General features: G+C 44.5%; 1 protein-coding gene and 1 long non-coding RNA gene across 2 annotated transcripts in view; one reads left to right on the forward strand and one right to left on the reverse strand.

The window, feature by feature from the left end:
* Window positions 1-4802: 4802 nt before the first annotated feature.
* Window positions 4803-6914, reverse strand: LOC143987792 (uncharacterized). Its single transcript, XR_013276705.1, has 3 exons — window positions 6773-6914; window positions 5302-5438; window positions 4803-5196 (listed from the first exon to the last, which is right to left on the reverse strand). It is a non-coding gene; the product is annotated as an uncharacterized LOC143987792 (long non-coding RNA).
* Window positions 6915-6992: 78 nt separating this feature from the next.
* AHI1 (Abelson helper integration site 1) overlaps window positions 6993-16125 on the forward strand; it is a 420928-nt gene continuing 411795 nt past the window's right edge. Inside the window, exon 1 of the mRNA XM_077486810.1 lies at window positions 6993-7143. The gene's annotated coding sequence lies outside the window, so the exon portion shown is untranslated. The remainder of the gene's footprint in view (window positions 7144-16125) is intronic.

Genomic DNA, 16125 nt, shown 5'->3' on the forward strand with positions numbered 1-16125 from the left:
GCGAAATGGCACCTCCCTGAAATTCGTTTTTGCAGGTTGGGATGTCTACACTTGCTCCTTTTTTAGATCATAGACTCTGGTAAGCAGGGCCCTCTTAACCCTCCTGTATTGAAATATTTTATATGTATATGTATATTGTACTGTCCCCCCCTGTATTTTGTAAACTGCTGTTCACAATTTTGTATAATAATGAATGTAGCATGCCCTCAGTATCCACATGTGTAAACACAATCTACTTCTTTCCTCTACAAGTAGCATTGCTAGTCCTGCCAGATGTTAAATAATAATAAATAAAAATTGCTGTACTACCCACAAAAAGTGCCAAAAATGTGTCTTCTATATATGTAGGCAGGTGTAGTTCTTACTTCTGTAGCGCACCCCCTAAGGAGCCACAAGTAGAATAGGATCCCCCACCCTGCACAGCCAGGCACATCAAATTTCCACAGGCACTCATAGAACTGTCCGTGACTTCGTTTTCTTTTTTTTGTTTTATTGGGGGATATAAATTTAGATAGGGATTGGAGATTATGGGATGTCCACTTGACTTCAGAATAACTTCAGGGACAATGCTTTCTATATATAGTCCTATATACAGTAAACGCCATTTCTTCCTCCAGCACTTGCTTGTAGAACCCAGCAATGTCACCTTCTTGCAGCTTGGTAGGAAAGGCCTATTAAAGGCAGGGACTCGTAGCCCCTATATTTGAAGATAGAGTGACATAGCCTACATTTTTCCAGCACCACCTCCTCAGGCACTGCCAACCCACCGGTCTGCAACTGTCCCTTTCACTAGCCCTCCAGGATAACGCTCCACAGTCCTTCAGACTGACACTCTCTCTACAGTCCTCCCAGACTGAACACTCACCACCCCACCTGGCTTACTTCTCAGGAGAACTCCCAGACATGCTGACCTACTCCTGCTGTTTTCCCTCCTTGCTCTTGTGCCTCCAGGAAGGGTTTCCTCTGTGTGTTTTGGGGGATCCTTGCAGCGCCCAAGCCCCAGGCCCGAGGTCACCGCCCCCCCCAGACCAGGGGACGCCCTGCAAGTGCCTCCTAAAGCCTCCACGGCACTGAATCTCCATCTTTCACCTGACTCTCCTTGCTTGCATGACTCATGTCTACTTATGAGGTGAGTCTGCCCCCTACCTGCCCATTTGCTAGTGATTGGCTAGGGTCTTCATAATTATGCATGACAGCCCCTCCTAGCCTTCACCCACTATATCTAGAACCTTCTTCAAAATTCCAGAAAACAGGGAGAAGTACCATACGAGCTGTCAGATGAGTCATCCAGCCTGCCTGAGTCACTCAACCCTGACCCAGATTCAGCTCATGCCTGGCTCTCAGCCAAGCCAATTTATCTACGCTAACAAATAACTATGTACATCTAGCACACTAGCTAGAGGGTGCTACAATACATTCAGTAGGTAGTGTCTGACTGCTGTGTGGATAGAATGAAAACTATGTTCCTTTGCAGCCTCCATAGGTATCACAGGGGGAGCAGCTGATTGCATGCTGCTAACCCCAGCGACCTTCCGCAGACATCTTGGAGTGGCAATTCTTATAAAAATGTGACCCTGCTGTCATTTTGCTTGTGTTGGCGAGTAGACAGAGTAGGGACAGGAACCCTCTTGTTAGGGATAGAGATTTAGCATCAGGTAAAGGATCTCAGGGAAAAGTTCCAGCATAGGGACAACAAGCATAGGGATACCGCTGAACAACCCTGCTGCCACCTTTTTAATAGCCTGCCTGAACTGCCAGCTGAGTCTGCCACTCTGACAATCAGCCACACATCCTTCAGATGCTGTTCCAGTAAAGTAGACCATGCCTATAATGGGCCTTACTGTGCCTGAAGTAAGGGCACAGTAAGTGTTGATTCTGTGTGACCTTCTGGCATAATCGGTGAGACTGCTATTGCCTACACTACCTTCGGTACCATTAGTGCCTGCATCTGCACTTTGTTGGGGAATGTTCTGTGGGGGAATGAAGCATTGACCCTACTAGTTACTGAGGTTGTTTCTGCAAGTGTTACTGTCAGTGTTAAAACTAGTGATCCCAGCTGTGTTGTATATCTCCCAACTTTTTGAGATGGGAATGAGGGATACCTATTAGCAAAAGTATGCAGGCATAGGACACACACCATGCCATGCCCTCTTAAAAGAGAATTATACAAAAACAATATTACAAACAATGACTGTGACAGACCTCCTTGCACCCCGCTTGGATGCCTCTGCCAAACAGTGCATCCTACCCTCCAAATCCTTCCAGCAGACCAAGAGCTGATACCAGCCCTTTACCCCAAGCATCGTACACAGACAAGATGTTAAAGTAAAAATCAAAGGATTGACTCTATATTGAAACTCAGACACATACCTTATACCCCCAGGAAGACATTCCCCTCTAGGGGATATTAGCATGGCAATGCAAACTTCAAACACCAATTCAATTAACAGCTAACAACAGTCATCCTAATTAAATAGTAAGCTAATTAACAACTAGTCACCTAGACAAGACATGGTGCCCACCCAGGCAGCTCGGCACCAGTTGCCCAGAAAGAATACCCAGGGCTATTCAAATTTTCATTAACCAGCTTTCACTTGTGTAATCTGTCCAATCCATAAGGGAAGCTTAATTTCCTTTATACCGAAAAATAATCCAAGCCTCACTCTCATCGTTCATCACATTGTTGTCTATCATTGGAGAATGATCTGCCCACTACCTGGGATCAGAAGCTGAACTGAGCTCTTTACCATGCTCTAACCAGAAGCACACAGAATACCCAGTGTCCTCCATTGGCCATAATCAGTGGGTAGGTGGCTTGGCCCTAGTCCCCTCCAAAAGCCTCTGTTCCAGTTGGGTCTGCCACAGTAAGGTTCGGCGCTATCACCCTGTAAAATTTCAAGTGTGTTCCAGCAAAAATCTACATATACAACATTCTAATTACTGTATCCATCCAAAAAAACAATAAACAATAAAGTCCCATCCATCAAATGAACAGTAAACAATAAAGTCATGTCCACCAGTGTTAATAAGTCTTCTTAACACAAATGGATCTTTCTCCGCTTCTTACTTTGATAGTGTTTTACACCACATGTGGCACTCCAATGCACGCACCACAATGTTATGACCCCCTGGCAAAAGAGAAGGTCATAAACGCTTAATCCAAAGGCTCAGATATGCTCTCCAAATAGTAATCCATCAACAGACCTCCTTCCTCCCCAGTGATGTTGCTAGTTACGCTCAAATGGAATAGATAATGAACACAAGAAAAAAAAGTTCTCATAGTGTATTTATTCAAACGGAGTTCCACCCAAAAGGGGAAGTTCCGCTTGTTTGCCTCCACTGCCACAGTTGGCACCTTTCAGGGGGGAGCAAGTACCACCCGCTCCCACTTTCGGCTGATCAGGCTGTGGCCAAGTTGGTTATATTGTTTATTGTTTTTTTCTATGGATAACTAGAAAGTTGTATATGTAGACATTTGCAATTTTAAAGGGTGATAGCACCAAACCTTATTGTTTGTAACTGTAAATGTCAACACACTTAAAGAGGCAGCTACACTTTTTTGATATAGAATACGATTTTTTTCCTTTGGAAGGATAGACGCCCACTATTTATTATTAAAATAAAAAAGATTACTTACCCACCCCATGACCGTGCTATAGCCAACAGGCGGCTACAGCGTGGCTCTCTCTTTCTGGTAGGGCGTCCATTGACATCCTCCCAAAACCACGCCCCCTTGTGCCCCCTGGGGCGCGCATCAGGAGTGCTCTGTTACAGATTGTCGTAAAAGGCCAATCACAACGCCCCTTACCATGTGATCAGCTGTGTCCAATCACAGCTGATCACATGTAAACAGACTCATCAGTGCAACCTCATCAGCACACATCAGTAAAGAAAAAAAATTACTTATTTGCTCAATTTTATAACAGAAACAAAAAAAGTTAGTTTTTTTTTTTATTTAGCAAAAACTAAAAGAAAAAAACTGTGGTGATTTAAATACTAGCAAAATAAAGCTCTATCTGTCTAAAAAAAAAAAAAAAAATTAAATTGAATATAGGTAGTGTTGCATCACCATACAATTCTCACTGAAAGTGTAACAGCTCTGAAAGCGGAAAATTGGCCTAGGCAGGAAAGGGGTAAAAGTGCTCAATATTGAAGTGGTTAAACCCACAAGTGCTTTTTTTTACCACTACTATTACTTTATACTGGCTTTTGAAATTTACAAATGCAGTGATTTAGAAATTGGATGAAAGGTTTAACACTGTGAAACTATTTGAAAGACAATAATGCATTTTATATACAACTATATAATTTATACCAAAATGAGGGAGAAATGAGGACGTAAGAGGGACAGAGGGACTTTGTTTAAAAATCAGGGACACTTGGGAGCTGTGGTGCTGCTACAAGTACTCATGTGACCCTTCTGTTATACTACCTTTCCAAATACAAGAGCTGTCCTATTTGGGAGATTTCCCCTCATTACACGTCTCATGCTCAAAACAGGAAGTGAGAATAAATCCCTCAAATTTAGGGAATCCATTAGCCACCCCCCCCCACCCCCACTTACTAGAACTAGTGTCCCATTGTAAGATTTCCCCTCTAGTAGTGTTCTGATCTCAACCCAAAATCTGGGAATTTATTTTATTTTAACTTTTGATGATAATGGTAAACAGAAAAAACTAGAGAGGGTGGATCTTCCATACAGGGGCACAAATAAAAAAAAACCTGACAAAGAAAAGGGTGGGACTTTACATGAAGCACATGACTGCAAAGGAGTAGTTGGGTGATCATAAGGGAATTTTATTTACATGATACTGGAACATACAAGTGATAATCGCAAATTGCATATAATCATACATTAAATGCACAGATGAGTCATAAAATAGATAGACATACATTGTAATATTCATATCAATGGTAAAATGATAAACGAATTAGTAAAAAATATACAAAGCAATCGTCACTTAAGGTAAAACCTTGATAAAATTCCCTAGTTCACCACAATCAGAATGGGATACCATCATAATTGAACGATATAACCTGCAGACCTAATGCCTCATTAAGCCTGTGAAGATGAATAGTTGGTAATATTATAGAGAATCTAAATCAAAAAAATATACGAACACAGCGAATATTGGCTCTACGCATTTCGTGGCTTTCATGCCACTCATCAGGAGCAAGCACATGTGGTATCGGTGTCTGTAAAGATATAAATTTAAGTAAAAATGGAATGGGCAAAAAACAGATATAATCAGGGGTGGGGCGTAAAAAAAACCCACAACCATTATATGTATATGTACTCACTAAGATTCTATATACTGATGGTGTAGTGGCGGGGCACAACCAGTCATCCAGGGTACCCCCAAACGGGAGCCGCGGCAGGGGGCCCCGCAAAGACGAAACGGGTGCCAAACAAGGCCGGCATGGGAACCGAGGCATATCTATAAGAGAAGTGAGGTGATGATTAATTCATCAACATGTAATAGTGATACAAGAGGGTGAGGGCCGGTACTGGTGAATCCATGAGTGAAGGGAGAGGGAAGGTTGCCACTGGTGAAAGGTAGAAAGTGAAATAAAAATAAAAATAAGAACCCCACAAATAAGAAGTGGGGTACTGAAAAGTGAAAGTGAGGGACATGAAGCCCCAACTACAAAGACCAGTGGGAAGAAGTGAACGGACAATGCAAAAGGTTGCCAGTGGTGACAAAAGGAAAAGAGATAAGAACCAGTTAAAACTGTGAGGAATCAAAGCAGTAATATTACCTGACAAGGTTTAAATCCCAAAGGGATCCACCCTATCCAAAACTATAGAAAAAAGGTGTGTCTTTAGTTACACTTTAAAAAGTAACTTTAGTCAGAAAATTAAGTCCTGCTTGATCACTTCAGGCTGGCTCCTTTTATGTAAAACATTAAAAATAGGTGCCTATAATGTTTAAAAAACAGTATTACACTGTCTCACCCTGATCTGCACATGCTCCGTTTCTCTCTATTTTTAAGCACTGCGGAAGTTATAGAGGCCAATCTGTTGGCAGCCTCAAAGCAGAATAAAACCCTCTTATCCTTTACAGCCAAGGAAGCTGCTTCTCTTTGATCTGTAACTGCCATGGCGCTGCACATGTGATCAGTTATGATAGCAGCAATTTAATGGTTTGACAGTTTGGTTGAGGAAACAAGCAAATGTGACAGTTAGCAATCCCGGCATTCCAGGAACGTACTTGCTTTTTTAAACAGTTAAATTGATGGGTTTAGTTACATTTATTAATTCCGGCTGCTCAGGGGCTTTGGGCTTCAGCAAAATGGCAGCCTTCAGTAAGAAGAAACCGGAGCAAATGCTGGAGGCAATTTACAGCACACACTCATTTTGGTAACATAATTATTTGTGCAGAATATATGGTCCTTGCTAAAGAATATAATTTTTTATGAAACTGTAAAGTTCTACGTTAACTCTTCTTGGTCTGTGTGTGCCGTTTTGTCTGCATTAGGTACCTTAGCTCCCAGCCCACCCCATATATTTGTGGTCAATTATTAACAATTCTTCCAAAAAGTGAATAAAAACTTCTTGTATGTGTGAATATATGATGCGATAAACTGCAGTTTAAAAAAAAAAATTGGTTTCAATTTTTAATCCTTGCAGATGTCCTCAAGCCCGGAGCCATTTTTCTGAAGCCTATTTACGTAGCGTAATAACCACTGGGTGGAAGAAGTTATTTCTTAACCAGAACTGCAGGCTGACATATCCTAAGGTACAATGCTTCTTATAAATGAGTGTTCCTACTCGTTTCCTGGAGAAATTAGCTTCCTTATCAAACACATATCACCCTCCGCCATGCCCTTTCCAAGATGCACAGATCTTCCAAGATCACAGACAGACATGCACAGCGCATACGCAGTGCGTTCTTTTCTGCGCTCCCGGGGACGCGCACGGCATCGAGCACGCAGGTAGGGCTTCGTTCATGCTATAGGTCCCTCTGTCTCTGACTGGATTGGCTACTGGTTGCCTTGGTGAAAGCAAAAGGGCGTGGCCGGTAACCGGGGAGCTGTTGTGGGTGCTGGAGGAGAAGTAACGGAAGAGCTGGTGGAGTGGAGTGGAGTGGAATGGTGTGCCCGTGTTTTCCTTCTGTTATTATGGAGGGCAGCTCAGTGCCGGTGAGCAGATTCGTCTTCGTTGTGTTCCATGCTGTGTGTTTAGTATTAGCCGTCCTTGTATGGGAACACTTCATATTATACGGCATAGTTTACCTCACAGCAGTGTCACAGTGTGTTGTTAGTCTGGCCACTTACTGACCCAGGTACTCCCTACAGGGATGTGAGGAGGAGGACTTGCAGGCTCTTCTAGTTCTGACAATAATATACCGTAAACACCTCAGTACTGGGCACTTACCTGCTCAGGCCATTGTTCAGCTTTCAGAACTCACACACTGACAATTGTGCGGTCATGCTACACTGTACCTACATTTTTATCATTTTACTAACACAAATAGAGCTTACTTTTGGTGGTATTTAATTGCCATCGGGGTTTTTATTTTTTGTTAAACAAACGAAAAATGACCAAACTTTTATTATTTTTATATATATATATATATATATTTTTTTTTTATATATATAAAAAGTATTCGTTTCTAAATACCACTTTACAGTCAATATATTTTTTTATTATATATATTTTTTTTATTATTCGTCTTTTTATTTTTTTTAATAATTTATATGAATTTAATTTGACCACTGGGCACTTAAACCCCCTTAGAGTGGAGGGCCACCCTGAAAAAAAAAAATACATTAAAAATGAAAAAAAAATCATTAAAAAAAATTTTTTTTTTTTTTTTTTTTTTTTAAACTTACCAGAAATGCCTGTTGCTAGGCACATCATCCTAATCTGCCTCTTCCTCCTCCGCGGAGATCTTCTTTCTTCTCTCCTCCATGCTGCGTCTTCTGGGTAATGGGTTGCGCTGTGTGTTCTGGGAACTGTGTGTCCCAGAACACAGCGCGCCCCATTCACAAAGCGCTGCACGACTCGCGCATGCTCAGTAGGAAACAGGCAGTGAAGACGCAATGCTCCACTGCCTGTTTCCCTTAGTTGAAATGGTGGCGCAGAGGGACGGGTCAACCTCGGGTGGCCGACATCGCAGGCGCCCTGTACAAGTAAGTGTGTTTATTAAGTCAGCAGCTACAGTGTTTGCAGCTGCTGACTTTTATTTTTTTTTTAAGCCGGCCCTCCTCTTTAATAACTAGACCAGTTTTCAGCTTTCGGTGTTCTCACATTTTGAATGACAATTACTCAGTCATGCAACACTACCTATATGAAATTTTTGTCCTTTTTTTCACACAAATAGAGCTTTCTTTTGGTGGTATTTAATCACCGCTTGGTTTTTTATTTTTGTGCTATAAAATTAAAATTAAATTCTGTTAAAAATTATTTTGCTTCGTTTCTGTTTATAAAATTTAGCAGCTTAATAATTTTTCTTCATAAATTTTGGACAAAATTTATACCACTACATATCTTTGGTAAAAATAAGTACAAATTGGTGGATATTATTTGGTCTTTGTGAAAGTTATAGCGTCCACAAGCTATGGTGCCAATATCTAAAAATTGATCACACCTGAAGTACTGGCGGTCGATCTCATTTCTTGAGACCCTAACATGCCAGAAAAGTACAAATACCCCCCAAATGACCCTTTTTTGGAAAGAAGACATTCCAAGGTATTTAGTAAGAGGCATGATTTTTTTGAAGTTGTCATTTTTTCCCACAGATCTTTACAAAATCAAGATTTTTTTTTTCCTTTTTTTTCCCCACAAAATTGTCATATTAGCAGGTTATTTCTCACACACAGCATATGTATACCACAAATTACACCCCAAAACACATTCTGCTATTACTCTTGAGTATGGTGATACCACATGTGTGAGACTTTTATGCCGCGTACACACGTAGCCAACTATCCGGTGGACTTAGTCTGACGGACTTCCCGAACAAGCTACTTGCCCACACACGGCACTTTTTCAGCGGACTAATACGGCGCACTAAGCCCGCCGGACTATTCGCCATACTTTTGAAATGAACGGACTCGCCCACACACGCGGAGGAAAGTCCGCTCATTTTGAGCGTGTATCCAGGTAGCCGGGGCCAGCGAAGGAGGCGTTGCTGGCCCCGTCACCTGGTATGGACTTAAAGGGGAATCCCTACGCCGAAAAATCGGCGTGAAGGTCCCCCCTAGGTCCACATCAGACCCTTGTCCGAGCACGCTACCCAGCCGGCCAGGAAAGGGGGTGGGGATGAGCGAGCGCCCCCCCCCCCTGAGCCGTACCAGGCCGCGTGCTCTCAACATGGGGGGGGTGCCGTGCGCCCCCCCACCCCAAAGCACCTTGTCCCCATGTTGAGAGCACGCGGCCTGGTACGGCTCAGGAGGGGGGGGGGGCGCTCGCTCATAGTAGTCCATTATGCTTTACCTTTGCAGGGAATGAAAGAGGAAGTAAACCCATCAGGGTTTACTTCCTCTTTAAATGTCATCTCCGATCTTCATTGTGCACTATTAGTTATATAGTACAGAGGATGTAAATGGTTAACCAAAAAAGGGGGTTGGATATTTATTCTGGGATGCCATGCCGCAAGACCACACCATTTGACAAAGTCCAAGTGGCGAAACCGGTCAGGGAGTGGCTTCGCGGCGACCGGAAGTGACGTAGCGTACGCTGTGTTCCAAACACACAGCTGTGAAAACCGGAAGGGGGTAGCACAGGACGATGAGCAGATTTATTCCCGCAGTACGGTTACTTTAACCGGAGCTGCTTGTTTTCACACTGAGATTAACATGGAGCTGTGTGATTGATTTGGGACCAGAATTATCATACGTAGAAAATTGTTTAAGAAACTTTTAGACTCAAATAAAGAGAATCAAACGGATCTGCTCGATGTGGAGTCTGCTTTCTTTTATGTGCTGCTGCTATTTCGGATGTCTGGAGATTGAACCAGAGGTGGAGGCTGGGAGTTGTTTGGTGGAGTAAGGCTCGTTGAATTCTTCCATTCTGTGAATTTAAACCCCTAGGGGGATGTGTGGAGCATGGTGTCGAGGATAACGGTGTTAAGTGCACTTACCGATTGATTTATCTACAAACTCAGCTGTTTTACGGACTTGTTTTATTTCCTGCACATCTATCACTGTATTTATGACTGTGATTATCAGCACTATATTTTGAGTCTTGTGTGTGTGTGTGTGTGTGTGTGTGTGGCACTAACCCCCGAAGGAGCTGCTGGTTATTTTTGGGCTTACCATTACTTTCTGTTCTCCTTGTGGCACGTCTAGAGGATTTCCCGTGGTAAATAGCCCAGTAACTTGAGACTGACAGTAGATCCACTTGAATGAATACTCAGGAACAAGTCTCTGCCACAGACGTTGTTGTAGAACGTACAAAATAATGTTTCCGCCACAGACGTTGTAGAACATGTAGGGAAACTAAACTTGGAAAACAAAGAGCTAGCTCGCCATTGCTATGCAAATGTGTTGTGCCACATCCTATATAAATGACAAAACAAGGAAGAAACCCCCCTATTGGTTGGACTTTAAAGGCACGTACAATAGTCAAATAAAGTAAAAAAGTTTTTATTATCACAATCCGTAAAAAATATATAACAGCACAGAAAAAAGGGTATGTATCAGAAAGCAATTAAAACACATGTGACAATATCCGTATTGTAATATAGATAATGGATATACGTATCACCCATACAGAGTACGATGGAATAAGGTACTGAAAACCCTACGCGCTTCGGAGATATTCTGGTCTCCATCAGGGGTAGGTATAAGACGTGAGACGTAATTTCTAGCAAGGAGTATAAAATGACAACTTGCTACAAATTACGTCTCATTACGTCTACTGCTTGGCGATATCCACAAGACCGGATTCTCTCGGTTACTTCAGCCCTCATCTATGTCTATATTTATTAGTTTCTGTTTATAAAATGTTGCAAACAGGTAATTTTTCTCCTTCACTGATGTGTATTGATGAGAAGGCATTGATATGCAGCACTGATTGGCTGCACTGATGAGGAGGCACTCATATGTGGTAGGGATGCACCGAAATTTCGCCTGACGAAACATATCGGCCGAAAATGCCTTTTCTCCAGTCATCCTCCAGGACGGCACACCTGAGAGATGACTGGTCCACCTGACAGGAAACACAATCAACAACGAGTTTAAAAGTCCCCACCCCTCCCTCAGACCCTCAGTTCTTGATTGTGTTTCCCACAGGATGACAGCGAAACCAAGTTTCTTTCTAAAAGTTTTTTCCTTGGGGTCTGGGAACCCGTGTTTTCCTCGTGAGGTTCTTTTTTTAGGGACTTGAACAGACAGGGTCTGTGGTGCTCCCTTGTATACCCCCAGGAGAAATCTTGGGGGGGTATTCCTCACTCAAGGTCTCCTTAGGGAGCCTTGTATGAGCCTCGTGGGACAGGGGAGTTGTCCCAGTAGGCTATTCCCCTGTTGTATTGGCCTACCTGCACATTCGTTGGTGGAGTGGTGAGGTGATGCCTTTCCTTATGCGGACGCGGATGGCGTGCGTTCCAACGCCACAGCGCATGTCCGGAAGTCCAAGGGCGTCACTTCCAGGTATCGAGTTCCGGAAGTTGAGATGGCTGGACGCACCGGCGTGCGTTCCAGCCTCAGTGCGCAGGACCGGAAGAGGCCGTGCGTAATTTCCGGGCGACGGACCTCCTTAAAGATGGCGCCGATCGGCGCGTTTTTTCAAACAGAACGGGTGTGCTGTAATACACCCAGTCTCCTCGTCCTGCAAGACGCTTTCCTGACACTTGGAAAAGACAACAAGGGGATGCTCGAGACCTGATCCAGCGATCCTGCAGGGCAGCAAATCGCCATGGAAGAGGAAGGTCCGTCTGAGCAGACAGTCGTTGAGGTCGCCACTGGGGGTGAGTGATCCAACTTTATTTAGGGGCAGGGTTCTCGGGGTAGAGCTTCTGTGCCCCTTTTAGGACTTGTGTAGCTAAATTGTCTATTTTTTGACTATTCCCAGGGACCGAAAGCTCTGCCCAGGGGTCAGCTGCTAGGTCTAAGGGGAAGGTTACTTCAAAGTCCAGGCGTTGTGGTTACTGTAACGCTAAGTTAGCACAAGACCACTCCAAACCTTTCTGCGATCGATGTATCATCAAGCTCGCAGGCAGGAAGACCGCTCAGGTCGTGAAGGAATGTAGGGCCTTACAAGCAGAAATGTTGGCTACCCTTCAAACTTTTCAGTCCACCCTTGTGAAGGGTTTGCAGGAAGTACCGTCAGAGAGAGAGACTCCTCAGTTACAGGAAAACCTTTCCACATCTTATGCGGAAAGTTCCCAGGGCCAAGTCTCCCTATTATCTGAAGTGGAGGAAGGCCAAGTACCAGATTGTAGTTCTGGAGAGGAAGATTCAGACCAAGATAGCCAGGGGGAGGCTAAGCTTGGGGGATTTTTGTTCCCGAGTGAGGACATGGAGGGTTTATTAAAAGCCATTTACGCCTCAGAAGATATTCAGGTTCCCTCTGCTCAAGTCTCAGCTCAAGATAGAGTATATAGAGGTTTAGGAAGGTTACAGACCAAGACCTTTCCCATCCACCAGTCTCTGAAGGAGATAATCCTTAGAGAATGGAAGGAACCTGAACGCAAGCTTCTCAAACTGAAAGCTTGGAAAAGGAGGTGTCCCTTTAAAGATGAGGAGGAGGAAAATTTTTTTAAAGCTCCTTGCCTGGATGCAGCCTTAGCGCAAGTATCTAAGAGGTCCGATTTGTCCTTTGAAGATTCCGGAAATATCCAGGATCAGATGGATAGAAAGTCGGAAACTTTACTCAAAAGAGCCTGGGAGGCAAATGCGGCAGCAATGGCGCCTGCCCTAGCTTCCGCCTGTGTAGCCAGAAATGCTGACACCTGGCTGGGCAAATTAATGGATCATGTTTCCCGCAGTAGGGAGGCTAAAGAGATTGTAGACTCGCTGGAAGTAATCAGTCGAGCAGTAGCATATGTGGCAGATGCAGCTGTAGAAACTGTTAGGACCACAGCTAAAGCAGCAGCACTTTTGAACTCTTCCAGGAGAGCTCTATGGGTCAAGACCTGGGATGGGGATTTTACTTCCAAGTCTCGCCTATGCGGCATCCCCTTTGAGGGTTCCTTGCTGTTTGGTTCAGGCCTAGATCAGGTTTTGTCCCGATCTACGGAGAAGGGCAAGAAATTTCCTGTAAGGCCCAAGAAAGAAAGGGGTAAGAAATTTTTTCGAGGCCCCTATTCAAAGACCCATCATAAGGGGAAAACTGAACCAAGGAGGAAATGGAACTTGGGGAAAGGAAAAGAAAAAAGTGCAATTCTTTTCTCCAGCTCCGGAGCCTCTCAGAAAGAAGGTAAATGACGCCACCGTAAAGGTAGGCGCAAGACTCAGCGAATTCCTTCCACAGTGGGAAAGGATTACGCAGAGTCCATACATTCTAAACCTTTTAGAAGTGGGGTACAGACTGGAATTTCAGACCCATCCCCCACAGGAATTTCTGGTTACTTTTCCTCCCAGGGACCCAACCAAGGCAGAAGGGTTACTGAAAAATCTAAAGGAGCTAGCAGAGCAAAGGGTTATTACTCCAGTACCAACCAATCAGCTTACCCAGGGTTTTTATTCGCACGTATTTGTGGTTCCAAAACCCTCAGGAAAATTTCGGTTGATAATAAATTTGAGAAGACTCAACCGTTACCTGCTTCACAAGAAGTTCAGGATGGAGAGTATTTACTCAGTAAGAAAGCATCTGCAGAGAGGAGTCTTTATGGTCACCCTGGACCTAAAAGACGCTTATCTACACGTACCCATTGCTCCCGAACACCAGAAGTACCTACGCTTCGCAGTTTGCATACAGCAGAGGATACAACACTGGCAGTTCAGGGCTCTTCCCTTTGGGCTGGCGGCAAGTCCAAGGATATTCACAAAGGTGTTAGCCGAAGTAGTGGCATACCTACACCTGCAGGGGATAGGGTTAATACCCTACCTGGACGACTTGCTGATCTACAGTGTGGATCAGAGGCAAGCAGTAATAGACAGAGACATCGTGTTGGAAACTCTGGAGACCTTGGGCTGGATGGTCAGTCAGGAGAAGTCCTCACTGACTCCATCTCAGTCCAAGCTATACCTAGGCTACCTGTTAGACTCGCAGGCACAGAAGGTATTCTTACCAACAGAAAAGGTAACGAAGGTCCAGAATGCGGTTGTCACCCTTCTCGAAAGAGGAGAAGCCTCTCTGAGATATATAATGAGATTGCTGGGCCTCATGACGGCCTGCATTCCGGCAGTAACCTGGGCACAACTCCATTCTCGGGAGCTTCAGTCTTTTCTACTTGCCTCATGGGGAGGAAAAAGAGAAACATTAGAGAACAGAGTACCCATCACAGAGGAGGTATCTCGTTCTCTGCGGTGGTGGCTCGACCCACAGAATTTGTTGAATGGTCGCCCCTGGTCTCAGGTAAACCCTTTGGTCTTAACCACGGACGCCAGCGCCTGGGGTTGGGGGGCTCATCTGGGAGACCAATATACCCAGGGGTCCTGGAACCACAGCCAAGCCAGGGAGTCTTCCAATTTCAGGGAGCTTCTGGCAGTAGGCAAAGCCCTAGACTATTTCCGAGAGGAACTGCAGGACAGGGAGGTTCAGGTCCTCTCGGACAACCTGGTCACGGTGGCATACCTAAACCACCAAGGAGGGACAAGGTCGGACAAACTAAGACGGTTAGCGCAACAGATCCTTGTGAAGGCAGAAAAGAGGGTCCTTTCACTGTCAGCGATTCATATAAAGGGCTCACTCAATCTGCAAGCAGATTTTCTAAGCAGACAGCCCATCCTTCAAGGGGAATGGGGATTGAGCAAAGAAATCTTCTTCCTGGTGTGCAAACATTTTGGCAAGCCAGAAATAGATTTGTTCGCTTCCCGGGAGAATGCGAAGGTTCTCAGGTTTTTCTCCCTTTACAAGGATCAAGAAGCAGAAGGGATAGACGCTCTTGTACAAGTGTGGGATTTCAGACTGGCTTATGCCTTTCCCCCATTGGTGCTCCTTCCCAGAGTCCTACAAAAATTAACCTACTCAAGGTCAGTCCTGATACTGATAGCACCCTGGTGGCCCAAGAGAGTTTGGTTTCCCACCATTCAGAGTCTCGCGATAGCTCCCCCGCTGCGTCTGCCGGTGCAACGAGACCTACTCAGTCAGGGTCCAGTCTTTCACCCCGACCCGGGTCGTCTCTCTCTGACAGCATGGCTATTGAAAGGGAAATACTCTGAGACAGGGGCTGTTCGGAAAAAGTGATAGATACTCTTCTCCTCAGTAGGAAAGACGTCACCAGAAAGATTTATGCAAAGGTCTGGAAAGTCTTCTCCCACTGGCTACAGTCTAAGGAGGGGGCTCTCCAGATGATACCCACCATCCTAGACTTTCTTCAGGAGGGGGTGGACCAGGGTTTGGCAGTTAGCACCCTAAAGGTCCAGGTGGCAGCCCTGTCCGTGTTTTTTGATAGGAAGCTAGGACAGGAGCCGCTAATAAAAAGATTTTTGTCGGCCAGGGAAAGGGTAGTTCCAGTTAGGTCGGTCAGTTGCCCTCCATGGGATCTGTCCCTGGTATTAGATGCCCTAACAAGGGGGCCTTTTGAGCCGGTGGCTCAAATTTCGGTTAAGCTTTTATCATTTAAGTTGGCCTTCCTCCTGGCTATCACTACGGCCAGGAGGGTGAGTGATATACAGGCTCTGTCGATTAAAGAGCCGTTTTTGCGCATCCTAGAGGATAGGGTAATCCTCACTCAGGATCCTCTTTATTTGCCAAAGGTAGCTTCATTATTTCACAGAACACAGGATTCTGGCAAAAGGACGGGAGAATAATCTCCTAAGAATAAGGAAGAGGAAAGATTTAATTTCTTAGATGTCAGGCGTTGTCTCCTAGTCTATTTAGAAAGGGTGAAGGATTTTAGGAGATCCAGTCATTTATTGGTCACTTTTTCAGGGAAGAAAAAGGGTCTTCAAGCTTCTAAGTCTACGATAGCTAGATGGGTTAGACAGACCATATCCATCGCTTATAGACAGGCAGGTAAACCAGTACCAACCCGCCTTAGGGTGCATTCAGCTAGATCCCTAGCGACCTCC

Source organism: Lithobates pipiens, unplaced genomic scaffold (assembly GCF_037356315.1).
Source record: "Lithobates pipiens isolate NorthernLeopardFrog02 unplaced genomic scaffold, aLitPip1_a1.2 Scaffold_18, whole genome shotgun sequence".
Taxonomy (NCBI): domain Eukaryota; kingdom Metazoa; phylum Chordata; class Amphibia; order Anura; family Ranidae; genus Lithobates; species Lithobates pipiens.